The 6130-nt window shown below is 40.2% G+C and overlaps 2 pseudogenes; one reads left to right on the top strand and one right to left on the bottom strand.

Annotated features, from left to right (window-relative positions):
- Nucleotides 1-349: 349 nt before the first annotated feature.
- Nucleotides 350-2164, bottom strand: LOC122334794 (annotated as a pseudogene).
- A 2355-nt stretch (nt 2165-4519) lies between these two features.
- On the top strand, nt 4520-5920 carry LOC122334796 (annotated as a pseudogene).
- Nucleotides 5921-6130: the final 210 nt, after the last annotated feature.

Below are 6130 nucleotides of genomic sequence, written 5' to 3'. Positions count from 1 at the left end.
AGTACAGTAGTACTCAAAAATATAATTTTATTTATTTTAGTTAATACTTATTTTGTTTTACAAAATATTTTAGTGATATGCATTCTGTGCATCTGTCAACACATACTGGATAGATTTGACCTTTTGTTTTTCTTTATAATTTTCTAATTTCTGGGTGCTTTTCCCTGACCTAATTGTAAAGCACATTATGCTGCTTTAAATACAAAACAAAATCAAATTATTTATTTACACAATTAATATACATATATACAATTATATCAGAGCTCGGGTTTCAGCTGGCGCTGCATGTTCAGCTCCTCCAGCATCTACACAGAGCTCCTCACAGACTGAAGAAGAGAGAGAAAGCTGATGTTCTTCTCCTCTTTTCTTTTGGTGCCCAGAGGAAGCTGTTCTCTACAGTTTCTGTGTCAGTACAAATCATTCAAGCCATTTATCTAGACTGATCCTGACCATACAACCCAACCAAAGACTGCAGTGATTGTGATTTCTGTAAAGTCATTGTCCACCTGTTCAGTTTAACCAGGGGTGGAGCTCAATGTCATCTAAAGTGGGCCGATCTGCCGCCGCTGCACTGAGACACGCGCTGATCAACTGACGGCACTCTGTTACACACAACACAGCACTTGTGTTCAGCAACACAAAACAACAAACGTCACAGGATTTGTGTCTCTTGCCTGTAGACAGCTTTCGAGGAAGCGCAGTATGCTTTGGAGGTGACTCTCCGTGTGACTCTGAAGGGCAACCACCCGCACAGGATTTTATAGAGAGTCACCCGACTGACCAAACAGTAGCCGGTCCTGCATGATAGCGACGCTGGACCGAACCATTCAGGAGGCGTACTGAAGAGTGCCTGAGAGACACAGCAACAACAGAAAGACTCCAGTCCAAAATATCTTTCAACGGTTTCTCTTTGTTTGATCATCATCTACGTACAAACACATCCACAGAGTGATGTAGAGAGATCTTTCCTGCTGTAACGATAAAACTACCTGAAAACCATCTGTAGGCCGAGTCCTTTACTAGGTCTCCACAGCCAAAGTCCAGCAGCTTGACTTCATGTGAGTCCGTGGAAATCAGCAGGTTCTGGGGCTTGACGTCCCGGTGCAGGACTCCGCGGCTCTCGCAGTGTTTCAACGCGCTGATGAGCTGCAGCAGCACTTTCTTTGCCAGGCTCTCATCCAGGTAGCCGTTCTCCTCACAGAAACTCTGGAGATCTTGGCAAGGAACCGGACGCTCCAGAATCATGATGTATTGAGCGGGACTGTCAAACCACTCCACGAGCTGCAGGACATTGGGGCAGGCAGGAGCTGAATTCACCAGAGTCATCAATGCCACCTCCAGCGGCAGCCGGCCATGTCCTTCCTGCAGGGACAAATGCTGCGTTATATCCAGATGTGTTCAAACCAATGAGAAACAGAACAGATTTACTCACAACTTTCAGTCTCCTCTGCGGCGTGACTTTAGAGACATATTTGATGGCAACCTGTAGACAGAACAAGCTCCTGTATAACATATACTGATCTCAATTCTTAGGCTTCTTGAATGAATAACAGAAGGAAATGTCTTACTGGCAGTCCATCAGATCTTCGTGTCCCAGCAAACACAGAGCCGAATCCACCTCTTCCCAGCAATGAACCCTTCACATATGTTTCTGTAACATAAGATCACTAGAAATCTCTGCGAGAGAAAACACGTTGTAGTATCTAAAACTGTTCAGTAACAAGTCTTCTCATAATCTGAGCCTGATTTCTTTAATGTAAGTCTATTCTGACCTCTGCGAGAGCGTTTGGCAGGTCTTCTGCATGAGGTGGATGGACGCTGATCTCCCTGACTGCCGCTCTGCCACTTCCTCTTCCTGTTAGTCTGATCCGCTGACACAGAAACGGCCAACTGAGAAGGTAGAGGAGCTATATAGCCAGGCAGCTCTTGACTCGGAGTCTGGGTTTGGTTTGGCAGCGGTTCCTGGTCGTGGTCACCAGAGACACGTCTCCCAACCTCCTGAACAGCAGCACTCCTGGATCTGGAGCGGCCTGAAGATGGAGCATTTCATCCATACAATAACTAAAGGTCCTATTATAATAACCAGATATCACATACCAATAACACAAATAATAAACAACTGAAATATAAAACACTTACCGCGTCTTTCAGCCATGTGAGCCATTTAAACCAAACCAAACTCCAATAAATCAAAAATAAAAGTAAAATTAAAATTAAAATTAAATAAAATAACTGACCAAACTAATGAAATGAATGAACGAACAAGTAAATAAATACTGTCCTCAGAAATACTCCTCTGAAGTAGAAACAATTGAATACGCCTCCGAACTTCTTCCAAATGAAAAAAAATATAATATAATAAAAGTGTTCTCAGAAATAATCTGAACTCTCTGCGTATAGAAATCTTCCAAAGTCCAAAAATCCCAGTTTTGCGCAGAAAATACTCTCCAAAAGTCTTTGAAGTCGTCTCGTCTCGTCTCTCAAAACAGACAGTGTTTATATTTTCAGCCGGAATTCATATCGTTACACTCGTTGCTATGACGACGTCGCGTGCGTACGTCCGTTTTATTCACAAATAGACCTAGTTACATCAAATATCTTAATCCATGATTGGGATGGTTTGCGTTTGTTCAGATTTTTTTATTGATTATTTTTATGTAAGCTATTTATTATTATTATTATTATTATTATTATTATTATTATTATTATTATTATTATTATTATTATTATCCGTATATTTATATTGTTTTATTATGAGCTCTGGCTAAATTAAAACAGCCTTTTCTTCACATCATTGTCAAAATTATCTTCATACACGATCAATTTTGTTAGTAGTAGAAAAGTCTCTATTCCTTAACTGAAAATATGAATTTGATGAATATCAATATGAGTAAGTGTAGACGTGATAAATATTATTTGAACAGGATTTTGAGATTAAAAACAAATATTTAAGTTATTATTAATAACTTAACCTACCTGCGGTTTTATATTCATATTTTTATGGACTAGCTAAGAGGAAACGGTCAGGTCACGTGATTCGAATACGCACACAATAAATATATGACGACAATGTTAAATCGATTAAATTAATTTTTAATAAAATACTTAATCACTTCAAATGAAAATTATATATGTGATTAATTAACATTCTTAATTACACATTGCTTGTTCCGTTTCAACAGCATATGTATTTTGCTCCGTAATTGATTTTAAATTAATTTGTAAATTGATTCGTAAAAGAATACCTGTCAAATAAATATAATATGAATTACACAACTATAACTACATTTCTAATAAAAAGTTATGATAATTAAATAATAACTACACCAATTAACATTAACTGGCGATGCTGTGCATAAAGAAAAATCCGTATTAATATATTTTTTTAAATGTGTGTTCAATATAAAATCACATAGGAAAAACTTTGTGTTTACATAAATCTCACAAATTTAAATAAATAGTTAAAAATAAAGAAAGGGTTTTTTTTTTTTTTTTTTTTTCAACGTATGCGCGCTCACGCACGCGACGTCTGTTTGATTCGAATTTTAGTTGCTATAGCGACGAGTGCACCTAAATGATTTCTTTCTGAATATAAATGTCTTATGAGAGATGAGGCGACCTCAAAGAGACTTTTGCAGATATTTATCCTGAGAATACTTATTTAACTGTTCTTCTCTTAATTTTGAAGAAGTTTGGAGGGTTTTTTTCTGTTTTGTTCGTTGTTTTTCCGAGGACAGTATACATTTATTATTTCTTTCGCTAATTGATTTAGTTTGTTGCTATTTTGTTATTTTTCTTGCTTTGTATTTCTATTTATTGGAGTTTGGTTTGGTTTAAATGGCTCACATGGCTGAAAAAGACGCGGTGAGTGTTTTATATTTCAGTTGTTTATTATTTGTGTTATTGGTATGTGATATCTGGTTATTATAATAGGACCTTTAGTTATTGTATGGATGAAATGCTCCATCTTCAGGCCGCTCCAGATCCAGGAGTGCTGCTGTTCAGGAGGTTGGGAGACGTGTCTCTGGTGACCACGACCAGGAACCGCTGCCAAACCAAACCCAGACACGAGTCAAGAGCTGCCTGGCTATATAGCACCTCTACCTTCTGAGTTGGCCGTTTCTGTGTCAGCGGATCAGACTAACAGGAAGAGGAAGTGGCAGAGCGGCAGTCAGGGAGATCAGCGTCCATCCACCTCATGCAGAAGACCTGCCAAGCGCTCTCGCAGAGGTCAGAATAGACTTACATTAAAGAAATCAGGCTCAGATTATGAGAAGACTTGTTACTGAACAGTTTTAGATACTACAACGTGTTTTCTCTCGCAGACATTTCTTGTGATCTTATGTTACAGAAACATATGTGAAGGGTTCATTGCTGGGAAGAGGTGGATTCGGCTCTGTGTTTGCTGGGACACGCAGGTCTGATGGACTGCCAGTAAGAAATTTTCTTCTGTTATTCATTCAAGAAGCCTAAGAATTGAGATCAGTAAATGTTATACAGGAGCTTGTTCTGTCTACAGGTTGCCATCAAATATGTCTCTAAAGTCACGCCCGCAGAGGAGACTGAAAGTTGTGAGTGAATCTGTTCTGTTTCTCATTGGTTTGAACACATCTGGATATAACGCAGCATTTGTCCCTGCAGGAAGGACATGGCCGGCTGCCGCTGGAGGTGGCATTGATGACTCTGGTGAATTCAGCTCCTGCCTGCCCCAATGTCCTGCAGCTCGTGGAGTGGTTTGACAGTCCCGCTCAATACATCATGATCCTGGAGCGTCCGGTTCCTTGCCAAGATCTCCAGAGTTTCTGTGAGGAGATCGGCTACCTGGATGAGAGCCTGGCCAAGAAAGTGCTGCAGCAGCTCATCAGCGTTGAAACACTGCGAAAGCCATGAGTCCTGCACCGGGACGTCAAGCCCCAGAACCTGCTGATTTCCACGGACTCACATGAAGTCAAGCTGCTGGACTTTGGCTGTGGAGACCTAGTAAAGGACTCGGCCTACAGATGGTTTTCAGGTAGTTTTATCGTTACAGCAAGAAAGATCTCTCTACATCACTCTGTGGATGTGTTTGTACGTTGATGATGATCAAACAAAGAGAAACCGTTGAAAGATATTTTGGACTGGAGTCTTTCTGTTGTTGCTGTGTCTCTCAGGCACTCTTCAGTACGCCCCTCCTGAATGGTTCGGTCAGCGTCGCTATCATGCAGGACCGGCTACTGTTTGGTCAGTCGGGGTGACTCTCTATAAAATCCTGTGCGGGTGGTTGCCCTTCAGAGTCACACGGAGAGTCACCTCCAAAAGCATACTGCGCTTCCCTCGAAAGCTGTCTACAGGCAAGAGACACAAATCCTGTGACGTTTGTTGTTTTGTGTTGCTGAACACAAGTGCTGTGTTGTGTGTAACAGAGTGCCGTCAGTTGATCAGCTGGTGTCTCAGTGCAGAGGCGGCAGATCGGCCCACTTTAGATGACATTGAGCTCCACCCCTGGTTAAACTGAACAGGTGGACAATGACTTTACAGAAATCACAATCACTGCAGTCTTTGGTTGGGTTGTATGGTCAGGATCAGTCTAGATAAATGGCTTGAATGATTTGTACTGACACAGAAACTGTAGAGAACAGCTTCCTCTGGGCACCAAAAGAAAAGAGGAGAAGAACATCAGCTTTCTCTCCTCTTCTTCAGTCTGTGAGGAGCTCTGTGTAGATGCTGGAGGAGCTGAACATGCAGCGCCAGCTGAAACCCGAGCTCTGATGGGATCAGATAGAAGCTAAATATAATTGTATATATGTATATTAATTGTGTAAATAAATGTTTTGTTTTGTATTTAAAGTAGTATAATGTGCTTTTATAATTGAGACAGGGAAAAGCACCCGGGAAAATAAATAAAATCAAAGGTCAAATCTATCCAGTAGTTGATGACAAATAAATAAACATGCAAATGTTAAAGGAGGAAACAACAGCACCCACCCACTTTGTTCTGAAATCCATTTTATGAGATTTTGAAAATGTCTTAAAGTTTTTCACAAACTAAAACAGCATTTAAACAGTATTTGGACAAATAATGTACTAAACTGTAACAGCTTTGTTGAGAGAAAGAACTACAGACCCATGTAGCATTGGATATGACATAATC

This window comes from Puntigrus tetrazona, unplaced genomic scaffold (genome assembly GCF_018831695.1).
Source record: "Puntigrus tetrazona isolate hp1 unplaced genomic scaffold, ASM1883169v1 S000000644, whole genome shotgun sequence".
Taxonomy (NCBI): Eukaryota; Metazoa; Chordata; class Actinopteri; order Cypriniformes; family Cyprinidae; genus Puntigrus; species Puntigrus tetrazona.
This window is presented reverse-complemented; position numbering and strand designations above follow the sequence as displayed.